Source organism: Balaenoptera musculus, chromosome X (genome assembly GCF_009873245.2).
Source record: "Balaenoptera musculus isolate JJ_BM4_2016_0621 chromosome X, mBalMus1.pri.v3, whole genome shotgun sequence".
Classification (NCBI taxonomy): Eukaryota; Metazoa; Chordata; class Mammalia; order Artiodactyla; family Balaenopteridae; genus Balaenoptera; species Balaenoptera musculus.
The window spans coordinates 117,763,668-117,776,352 of record NC_045806.1 but is presented as its reverse complement, the minus strand read 5'-3'; the positions used below and the strand labels follow the sequence as shown (position 1 = coordinate 117,776,352).

General features: G+C 39.7%; 1 pseudogene; it reads right to left on the bottom strand.

Annotated features, from left to right (window-relative positions):
- Positions 1–9,722: 9,722 nt before the first annotated feature.
- Positions 9,723–11,508, bottom strand: LOC118888827 (annotated as a pseudogene).
- Positions 11,509–12,685: the final 1,177 nt, after the last annotated feature.

The window sequence follows — 12,685 nt, the reverse complement described above, 5'->3', positions numbered from 1 at the left end:
ACTCTCACACATTCTCACTCTCATCTACTACTACATATACTCACACAATCACACTCACACACACATAATCTCACACTGATACAGCCACACATTCACACATATACACAGTCACACACATGACAGACATCAGTCATCATTGTTGCCATGCAGTGTTCTAGACTGAAGGATATATGAAGAAAATTACAAAGACCCTTTGGAGTTTATATTCTACTGGATAGCAATAGATAACCAAACAAATCATATAAAATCAAGTAGTGATATATATTATGACAAGTTGAGTAGAGTAAAGGAATAAAGTGCAGGAGTGGTATTTTAAGTACAGTGGCTTGGGAGGTTTTCAGAACATTTGAGCAGAGATGTGATATGGTCATATTTATATTTAAAAAATAAATATATGATAAGAAGAACACAATTAGATGATAATCATAGAAGCAATTCTCTGGGCAAGAAACGATGGTGACTTGGACTAGGTGGAGAGCAGTGGAAGCTCTAAGAAATGGTTATATTTTAGATATATTTCGGAGATAGAGAGAACAGAACTTGCTGATAGATTAGAAATGAAGGATTAGAAAAAGAAAGTACCTAAGGATGATTCTAAAGTTGTTGGTTAGAGCAACTGGAAAGATGGAGTTACCATTTACTAAAATGAAAAACACAAAGAGAAGCTGATTTGTCGTTGGGGGGATGGAGGTACAGTGGGAACCAAGGGTTTAGTTTGGACATGATAGGCTTAAGTTGTCTATTGGTCATTCAAGCAGAAATGAAGATTAGGACATAGCACACACGAGTCTGGAATTTAGGGAAACTTATTTATTGAGTGTTCATTAATTCATTCAACTGATAATTATTGAGCACCTCCACTTTGCAAGGCTCTGGAGATTCAAAACCAAAATCAAGTCCCTGCCTTCACAGAGCTTGCATTTTGGCAGGGGAAAGCAGACTATACACAAAGAAATGTATTGTATAATATAATGGTAGTAATAAGTGTTATGGATTAAAACAAACATGTGCTTGAAACTATAGTAAGTACCTTGCATTCATTACCTCATTTAAATCCGCATAACAGTCCTGAGAATGAGCTATTGGTATTATTCCCAATTTAAAACTGGTGAAAGCAAGCCTCCCACAGGCTACTTAGTAAGTTGAGGTTTAATGAATAAATTAGTGAATAACTATTTTAATGTATCTGACTGTACAAGAACACCAAGGCTTCGTTGAGTACTGGCATGGATCATTCTATTTTTTTCTCAAGCCACCACGCCTACCTACCCATCTGTCTTGATTCTGAAAAGTAGCCACACCACAGCAAATGGGCACTAAAATATCATGAACACCTGAGGTCCTAAAAGTGTATCAGGTTAGAAATGCAACAAATGAAACCATGAAAAGGAAAGTTTCAATAGCCCTTCGCATTTGAATGGATTTACAGCTTACAGAGCTTTTGCACTCATGTACAAATTTGCCTGATTTACATAGCTCAGGGTTTAAAATAGGGGTACATTCAGCAAAGGAAACCACTGACAAGATGAAAAGACTACCTACTGAATGGGAGAAGATATTTGCAAATGATATAACCAATAAGGGATTAATATCCAACATATATAAACAGCTCATCCAACTCAACATCAAAAAAACAAGCAATCCGATTAAAAAATGGGCACAAAAACCGAATAGACATTTTTCCAAAGAGGAAATGCAGATGACCAACAGGCGTATGAAAAGATGCTCAACATCACCAATCATCAAGGAAATGCAAATCAAAACCACAATGAGATATCACCTCACATCTGTCAGAATAGCTATCATCAAAAAGAACACAAATAACAAATGTTGCCAAGGATGTGGAGAAAAGGGAATCCTCATACACTGTTGGTGGGAATGTAAATGGGTGCAGCCACTGTGGAAAACAGTATGGAAGTTCCTCAAAAAACTAAAAATAGAACTATCATATGACCCAGCAATTCCACTCCTGGTTATATATATATATGTGTGTGTGTATGTGTGTATATATATATATATATATATATATATATATATAAACACAAACACTAATTTGAAAAGATAAGTGCACCCCAATGTCCACAGCAGCATTATTTACAATTGCCAAGATAAGGAAACAACCTAAGTTTCCATCAACAGATGAATGGATAAAGAAGATGCAGTGTATATATATACAATGGAATATTACTCAACCATAAAAAAGAATGAAATTTTGCCATTTGCATCAACACAGATGAACTTGGAGGGCATTATGCTAAATGAAATGTCAGACAAAGAAAGACAAATACTGTATGATGTCACATATATGGAATGTAAAAAAATAAATCGAACTAGTGAATATAACAAAAAAGAAGCAGACTCAAAGATATAGAGAAAAAACTAGTGGTTACCAGTGGGGGGGGGGCATTACAAGGGTGGGGTAGTGGGAGGTACAAAATATTAGGTGTAAGATAGGCTCAGAGATGCATTGTACAACACAGGGAATATAGCCAATATTTTGTAATAATGTTAAATGGAAAGTAACCTTTGAATATGGTATAAAAAATAAAATAAAAAGTAAAAGAAAAACTAAAGTTCAAAAAAAATTTTAATAAAATAAAATAGGGGTGCATGCATCATTTCATTGGTCCTTGTAATACTAGCCTCTGAAAACTGCCAACTAAGCATGTCCACTTCTCCTGAACTAGAAAGCCCTACGCTGAGTACTACTTCATCCACAGATCACACCCACATTTGGAGGGACCCACTACCATTTCCATGGGGGCTGCATTCTCTCCCAGAAACAACTGGTGAGATCAATGTACTGGAGCTTTCAATGTGCCACAGCTGCAGAGTTCTGTGGGAAAATGGAGAAGATCACCTCTCTACCTTTCTACACTGTAATTAGTTAGAGAAGTCCCAGAGCAATACTTCTTGAGTCCCAATATATTACAGGCTCTTTAAATGAAATACCCATGCCAGTTTTTGCTCCCAATTCTCTATTTCCTTTGGACACAGATATAAATCTGTTGGCAGGAGTGGAGGTGGAGTGATGTTCTTTCCTATGGTATCATGTTCCTAAATGGGGGGACATACACTGGAGTAATACCACTGGCCTTTCTCCCCAGGAGGAGGACAGTCTTCACTCAGCTTAACACTTCTTGCTTCTCTCTTTTGGACAGGCCTGCTGTCAGGAAGCTAATAGTCTTAGTTCTGCACACCATGAATTTTAGAGATGCAGGGCCCCCTTGGATGGGGTGTGCTGCATTTGTTGAGTGCTGCCTTTGACTAGGTAACTCTAGCTAATTCTGGGGTGCAGGATTAGGAGGTTCATTCTTGCTGCACACCTAAACTATGTTCTCTAAATCCAGTTGTTTTTAGGAATGAAGATGATATTGTTGATCTCCATCTGTCTGAATCTTTTAGTTCCAAACTGGAGTAGAAAAGAGGTATTACATTTACTGTGCCCACCAAATCCTACAAAGTCTATGGGAACCAAGCTGGAAAGAGTTTTCAGTGACAGACTTTCCTTAAAACTACTGCTCTTTTTTGATATTGAGCTGTATGAGCTGTTTGCATATTTTGGAAATTAATCCCTTGTCAGTTGCATTGTTCACAAATATCTTCTCCCAGTCCGTGGGTTGTCTTTTGGTTTTGTTTATGGTTTCCTTTACTTTTTCCTTTGCAAAAGATTTTAAATTTAACTAGGTCCCATTTGTTTATTTTTGGTTTTACTTCCATTACTCCAGGACACAGATCCAAAAAGATGTTGTTGAGACTTATGTCAAGTTCTGCCTATGTTTTCCTCTAGGAGTTTTATAGTATCTGGCCTTACATTTAGGTATTTAATCCATTTTGAGTTTATTTTTATATATGGTGTTAGAGAATGTTCCAATTTCATTCTTTTATATGTGGCTGTCCAGTTTTCTCAGCACCACTTATCGAAGAGGCTGTCTTTTCCCCATTGTATAGTCTTGCCTCCTTTGTCGTAGATTAATTGACCATAGGTGCATGGGTTTATTTCTGGGCTTTCTATCCTGGTCCATGCAACAGATTTCCGTGTATTTATTAAAAAATGGGCAGAAGAACTAAATAGATATTTCTCCAAAGAAGACATACAGATGGCCAACAGGCACATAAAAAATGCTCGACATTGCTAATTATTAGAGAAATGCAATCAAAACTAAAATGAGGTTATCACCTCACTCCAGTCAGAATGGCCATCACCAAAAAGTGTACAAATAATAAATGTTGGAGAGGGTGTAGGGAAAGAGGAACCCTCCTACACTATTGGTAGGAGTGTAAATTGGTACAGCCACTATGGAGAACAGTATGGAGGTTCCTTAAAGAACTAAAAATGGAGCTACCATATGATCCTGCAATCCCTCTCCTGGGCATACAGTAAGTCCCCCACATACAAACCTTCAAGTTGTGAACTTTCAAAAGATGTGAACGTGTGTTCCATCAACGTCAGGCATGAGTGAAATTGCAGCTTGCCTTCTATCTCCTATTGCTGACGATCCTTCACCTCTACCACCTCCCACCTCCTCTCCCTCATCCAGTCAGTAACTCTTCTTGCCTGTTCACTCGATGCCAGCCCCTATATGCCAGCTGTTGTACTATACTACTGTACTTTTCAAGATACTATACTGTAAGATTAAAAATGTTTTCTTTATTTTTGTGTTGTTTTAAATGTGTTTTTTGTGTGAAAAGTATTATAAACCTATTACAGTACAGTACTATACAGCCGATTGTGTTAGTTGGGTACCTAGGCTAACTTTGTTGGACTTACGAACAAATTGGACTTACGAATGCGCTCTCAGAATGGAACTCGTTCATATGTAGGGGACTTACTGTATATCCGGAGAAAACCATAATTCGAAAAGTTACATGCACCCCAATGTTCATTGCAGCACTATTCACAATAGCCAAGACACGGAAGAAACCTAAATGCCCATCGACAGATGGATGAAGAAGATGTGGTATATTTATACAATGGAATACTACTCAGCTACAGAAATGAATGAAATAATGCCATTTGCAGCAACATGGATGGATCTAGAGATTATAATACTAAGTGAAGTAAGCCAGACAAAGACAAATATCATATGATATCACTTATATGTAGAATCTAAAAAAAAGGTACAAATGAACTTATATACAAAACAGAAATAGACCCACACACATAGAAGACAAACTTATGCTACCAAAGGGGAAAGGGGGGGAGTGATAAATTAGGAGTTTGGGATTAACATATACACACTACTATATATAAAATAACCAACAAGGACCTACTGTATAGCACAGGGAACTATACTTGATATTTAGTAATAACTTATAAGGGAAAAGAATCTGGAAAAAGTATATATATATATATATATATATATATATATATTTACACACACATATATATACATACACATATATACATATAACTGAATCACTGTGCTGTACACCTGAAACATGACACTATAAATCAACTATATTTCAATAAAAACAAACAAACAAAAAAAACTACTGTTTCTCTCTTGTCACTGAATTCTGTTTACTGGACTGATCAGCTGCCTATAACTCCTTAGAGGAATTAAAGTTTAATGATATTTGCAATGTTTGTTGAGCTCTTCATTTCTTCCTTCCTCCTTTCCTTCAGTAATGTTTTATTAAATGCATGTTTTGTTTCAGGCTCTGTCCTGAGCTCTGACAATTCAACAGTGAACAAGAGAGACATAGCACCTGCCCTCATGAAGCTTACAGTCTAGCAGTCCAACAGATGTTAATGAAATGATCCCCCAAGTCTTATAATGTATAATATCAACAAAATAAGTGCTACGAGTCCTCTGAACTCTGACATAGTCTGAGGAATCAAGGAAGGCTTCCCCGTGGAAATGGCTCTTTAGTTGAGATCTGAAGGATGAGTTGGAGACAACAAGATAGACACAGGGTGAGAGAAAGAGCGTATCTTAGACAAAGGTAAAGAAACAACCAAAGGTCCTATGCTGGTAGGGAGTTAGTGTGTTACTATGTGCCAAGGTTTGTACAAATCTGTTGTTTTAATTCACTCAACAATCAATTCTGCAAAATAGCTAAGCCCCCATTTTACAAATGAGAATATTGAAGCACAGGGGTTTACTAGCTGCATGATATTGAGTAAGTGAATTTAAAGCCAGTATTCAGAGCCTCTAAGGCAGTGGTTCTCAGTTGGACCCCTACCACGCTAGAGCACATTTGGCAATATCTGGAAGCAATTTTAGTTGTCACAACTTTGAGGGGGGCTGGGGTGCACTACTAGGTTGAGGCCAGAGATGCTGCTACACATCCTACAATGAACAGGACAGCCATCACAATAAACAATTATCTGACCCAAAATTTTAATAGTGCCCAGGATGAGAAACTCTGGCACTACTGAAATTTGGGTTAAACCCAAACTCTTAACCCTTCCACAGATGTGCCTCTCTCCCTGGAGGCTTCTCAGTCCTTTGTGCAAATAGACTTCTGGTCAGTCAGTTCCAACTAGCCATACATGCCCAGTAGTGGACATGGATTAGACTTAAGCAGGGACCTCTGCTACTTGACAATTCTTTCAATGATCCACACCAGCTTTGTATTGTCAGTTCCATCTCATAGATGAAGAAACAGAGGTTAAATAACATGCCTTGAGTCTCAGAAGTCACAGTGACAGAGCAACTGAGTCCAGCTCTTTTGAAATTGAATCTGTTATCGTTTTCCTTCACAAGACAGCCCTTCAAAGGACAAATGCTTACTCTCGGCCTCCTCATGTAAAACTGGCAAAGGCTGGAGACACAGGTCTGGATCTGGGCTGCAGGGGCGCTACAAAGAGTTTGTCAAATTTGGTGCCTGCATTATTTTTTTAGGAGCTTGAAAATCAGCCCAGTGTTATTCAGCTTGAATTCTTCTCTTGGTAGGCTCAAACTCACACCAGACACACAATCTGCTGTTTGTGTAGAGAATGTGTCAGGAGAGAAAAGAATAGCATCCACATGTGAGCATCTGCTCGAAAAATCCGTTTCACCATTAACCATACAATTGAGTGAGAAAAACATCTGTGCCTGCTATTGCAGATGTAATCATAAAACCCAAATGTAGCAATGGAACAAACTGGAAGAGGGGCAGAGGACAAGAAAAGGGAGAAACACATACCTTTGCTGTCAGAAAGGGATGAGTCTGTGGCTGGGCTCCTGCACTGAATACTCTTGTCTTCACCTTTCAGACACCATCTGTAGGAAACAGCAAGATCCTAAGCAGGCAAATTATGCAATACAGCTCTAAGGAAGCAATAAACAAGGCAGAGGAATCCCAGAGACTGCAAATCGACAGCAAAAAATATATCTAAATATATGTTGGCGGCATTTCAATGTTAAGGCAGTTGACAGAATCGTGGAACAAGAGACCGTAGAAAATGTCAAATCTGAAGGGCCCTCAGAGATCAACTAGTTCAATCCCCAGTCTTACTCATGAGGAAGCTGAGGTGCAGAGAGGGATGTGACTGCCCAAGGTCAGACAGCTAGTTAGTGGCAGATGATTCTAGGGAGCTCTGGGGAAACAATTTTTTTTTCAGACCGGCAAGAGAGAAACATTTTACAAAACTTTACAAATAATTGAGAACATCAGCTTGAAAGCATAACTCTGCTGCAGCAATATAAATTTATGCCTTGATTCAGGGAGCCAAAAGCCAATGCTGATCTATGCCCAAAGTGCTAAGGTGTAATTCTGCCACTCAGGGTGAAACAGAAACACCTACTAGATCTCAGCAACTAACACTGGCTCTACTTCTGCTGGACTGCCAGTTTTAAAGAACCGCACAACTTTAATCTGAAGGTGGAAAGAAAGGGAAACCAACCAGGCCCATGGCACCCCAGGCCACACTCCTTTCATTGGCCCATGAAGAATTTGCACCCAGGAAGTCAGGACGCTAGGCTTTGGCTTCTGGTTCTGCCTACAACCAGCTGTATGACCTTAGGACAAATACAGACCACTGAACTTGAGCCCTCCAAAAGCTTTCCTCCTCAGGACAAGGGGATAATAAGAAGCAAAAGGAAAGGAGAAAATAGAGAAATGTATGGGAAGAGGCGGTGGAAAGAAGCAGGGTTGCCCTCTCTCCCTGCCCATCCCCTCAAATGCCAGCCCGACTGTTATGCAGTCCATACAACACCCCTCCTAAATTCAGCCTAGGTTGTATCATTCATTTGATGGCTATTCATGGCCATCTTCTTTCATGAAATATCTGTTCAAATCTTTTGCCCATTTTTATTGGTTGTTTTCTCACTAAGGAGTTGTAAAAGGCATTTATATATTCTGGATATAAGTATTTTGTCTGATATAAGTGCTGTGTATATTTTCTTCTATTCCAAGGTTCGACTTTTCATTTTCTCAACAATATCTTTCAAAGAGCAAAAGTTTTTAATTTTGATAACATTAAATTTATCATTTTTTAAATACTTTTGTGCTTTTTGTATTCTATCTATGAACTTTTACCTACCCCAAAGTCACAAAGATTTTCTCCTATGTGGTCTTCTAAACACTTTAGAGTTTGGGGTTTTACATTTAGTTCCATTTAGAATCCATTTACATTTATTATCCATTTCGAGGTGATTTTTGTGTATGGCACAAGGTAAAATTTCATGTTCACTTTTTTCCTGTACTGATATCTGGTTGATCCAGTACTATTTGTTGAAAAGACTATTTTCCCTCCACTAAATTGCTTTGGCACCTTTGATCAATTGGCCATATATGCATGGTATCTTTCATTTTTTAGCAGACCTATCCTTCAAGGACAGTACAAAGGAGGACACGAGTCTACATGTACATTTGCACTCATTCCAACTCAGTGGGACTCAACTCATGAGATCAGACTGTTTAGGACTTCACAGTTCTGCCCACGGCGAAAGATGGAAGGACAGAAGACCACTTACGATAGGAATTATAACAGATGCACATGATTGGGACAATCCTTTTTTGCATTTCATATGCATCACATAATTGATCCTTCAAAACAGCCCTGTGAAAAAGCAATTAATATGATCCTCATGATTTGAAGTGAAGCTCTGAGAGTTAACTGACTTGTCTAAGGTCACATAGAGCTGCAATCTGAACCTAGACTCTACGATGCCAGAGCTATGTTTTCAATCACTGTTTCTATTGCTCCTTCTCTTATCTCCATAATTCGATGTGATGGTTCTCACCTGAAACAACCTCTTACTGTTCCCATCCATCCCAGATGTTGAGGGCTAATGAATAAAATAGTTAATATTTGTTGAATACCAAGGATTCAGTCTCTTTGTATCAACACAGTTTTTAGGGTATAGACATGTACCATTTTATTACAAAGATTCTCACAAAAATGAAAACAGTATCTCAAAAAGGAAACTAGACTACCAACCTGCGGAATTGGGGGAGGACAGAGAGGGCAGGCAGTGTGAGTTTCTTGGCTTCCTGGGGGCCAGTGGGAAGGTATGAGAACAGAACCAATCTAAAAATGGCTGATGTTACCTTAAGGAGCCTGAAAAGACCAGGGAGTCCCTGAAGATCCAGTCACCCCTTCTAAAATGCTCAATAAGGGTACCTTTTCAAAGCTACTAAGCAGGCACTTCAAGATTTTGTCCTATGGGTGCTTAAGTGTATCCCTTCTAGCCAGACCTGGCACCCGTTATGGTTCAAAATTAAGAGTTCAGGAGGGATGGGTGGTGAGGGAGCTACTAGAAAAGCTTCACCTAACACATGTGCCCTGAGCTCAGGGCCCTGGTTCCTGTCTAGTCCCTGGGGATATTTATATTTAATATATTTTTATATAAATACACAGAGAAATAGAAAATATAAAATCCGAGGGGGTGCAAGATAAAGGTGGGGAACTTGGCAAGAAGCCAGAACTGGAGAGGTCTGTTCAGGCCAAATTGACCTCCTCCTTGACCCTTTTGGCTTCTTGCTTCTCCTCCTTGGTTTTCTCCTCTTCTGTGACTTCTTTCTTTTCTTCTGGGTCTTTCTCTTTCTCATCTTCTGTTTTGACTCTCTTGGCTTTTTTGAAGTTGGAAGAGTTCTTGCGACCTCCTTTTCCCTCCTCATCAGAGTCGGAGAACTCTTCCTCACAGGCAATTTGTTTGTCCGAGGAACAGAGTGAGATGTGCTTGTCAGGGTCTTCTTCATCCTCATCACCACTCCCCTCTGGAATGGCATCCTCAGGAATGGCCTGCATTTGGACCCCAGGTATGCGGGTCAGCATTCTCAGGTTCTCAAACAGTTGCTGTTTGAGCTTTTCCAGGTACTCATTAGTGTTCTGGTTAGTCATATTGGAAAGACTGATGTGAAATTTGAAATCTGGTCCGAAGTATTCAAAGTAGTCGTTGTATGAAAGCTCATTAGGGATCTCCATGTCCAGGGCCACAGCTGTTTCGTAAGTCCAGCACCGGGAGACATTATAACGGTGTAGCCACCTCCTCCCAGCATCAACATAGGCAGGTTAAAGCTCTTCACAAATTCCACACACTTGGCTTGCCCTTTGATGGTCGAATCGAAGCAATCTAACTGATCCCCAGACAGGAAATCAGAGCCACACTGTAAGACGACTGCACTGAGCTGGAACAGCTCCATTACTTTGGACATGACCGGCTTGAATATGGCCTCACAGGACTCGTCATCAATCCCATCTCGGAGCGGGTAGTTAACAGCATAATACTTGCCTTTGCCAACCCCAATATCCTGTAGGTCCCAAGTTCCTGGGAAGTACTCTCCATATTTATGAAAGGACACAGTCACGATTCGGTCTGTGGTATAGAAGGCCTCTTCCAGGCCATCGCCATGGTGAATATCAATGTCAATATACAGCACTCTCTGGTGATACTTCAGCAGTTCCAGGATAGCCAAGACAATATCACTGACATTGATGTAACAGAAGCCAGATGCCTCGGACTTCTTTGCATGGTATAAGCCCCCAGCCCAATTCACAGCGACGTCCGTCTGCTGTTTATTTTCAGGGCACTTGCCACAGAGCCACCAGGAGATAGCTGACAGAACTCAAACAGGCCATCAAATACCGGACAGTCCTCACCAACGCAGAACCTCTGCATCTGCTTGCTGTACTCGGACATGTTATCTGGGCGGATGGAGCGCAAGAATTTAATGTAGTCATCAGTGTGGTACTTGGTTCTCTCCTCAGCATTGGCTTTGCAGGGTGATAAATTTCCATCTTCCGGTTGAGGCCATAGTTAAGGAGCAAATTGTGAGTCATGCAGATTCAGTGAGGCTTCATTGGGTGGCCTTGTCCATAATATCCAACATAATTGGAAACTAAATCCAATGTAATTTCCAACATCCCCTCACTATACACAGGGAATTCACTCCCACAACAGAAAAATAACCATCACTACTCAGAATTATTGTAAGTCACGGTTCACCTCTTGCATGTCGTTACACTTTATGGTGTCAAAGCACATTCACATTCATTTTCTTACTGGATTCTCACAAAAACCCGTCGTAGTAGTAACAGACCTTCCCCCTGGTGCCCTGAGTCTGCGCCATCTTGCTCCCCTCTGTAGGTCCCTCTGCCCTCCTGCCAGCGGCTCTGCTCAGCCTCTTTACATATATTAACTCATTCAATCCTCCCAACATCCCTAAATGAGTTGTATACTACTGTCATGTCCATTTTAATGGAACCTGGAACCTCAGGCTCAGTGAGTTTATGTAACTTACTCTCGATCACACAGCTATTAAATAGCAGAGCCAGGATCTAAAGCAATTATTTACCTTCCCTTAAATCTCTTGCTCTTGGCCATTACAATATACCACCCTCTACACTTCAGGTAGATTGTCCATACAAGATTACACAGGGTAAAGACACTAGCCAGTCATTAATGTGCTATCAAGGCCCACAACACATTGAAAAAATATATATATGTCACCTTGGCCCTGTCAGCACACAATGGCTACTGTGTTTCCCAATTCTGCCTTGTATCTGCCTCTTTTATCACCCAAAGCCATGGGAGGAAATGAGCATTTGGGATGATCCCACAGCAGATTTAGAGTTTCTATGGAAATAACTACCTTCAGAAGATCAAAGGTTTCCATATTATAAAGGGACATCATTTGCTCTATTCTTCTTTGAACTTCAAGAAGAACAATATGTACAAAACAATTCACTTTGATAAGCTGGTATGACCTAACCTAACAACACAGAAATTATTCAGGATTTTCCTAATAATCCTTTTATGTTTAATCTTTATGGTCTTTAAAAGCTTTCACCAGTGCTCTTTTATTTGGTTTTTCTCAACCTTGCAAGATAAGCAGAGGAGATCATATTATCTCCAATTTACTGATAAAGAAACTGAGAATCACGTGGAGATAAGTGACTTGTCCAAGTACACAAAGCTAACATGCAGTGGAGCTAAGATTGAACCCTAGGTCCTCTAATAGCCTGCTACTACATTTCAAATTAAAACACACTAATATTACAATCATTGTTTCTTAATATTATGTCTCAGGATGTTCAGATGGAACATATAACATCACCAAGGTCTCTAAATATTTTCTTTAATAATTCTTTTCTCAAATTATGAGTATCCCAGTATCACTCTCTGGACACGAGGATAAAGACAGCTGCTCCCATGACCTTTCAAGTGATGTCACTTTAGCAGGCTTTTAAAAGACTGGGCCAAAGAAAAAGATTCCTGAGAGGAAGAACATGTTACCTTGAAGAGTA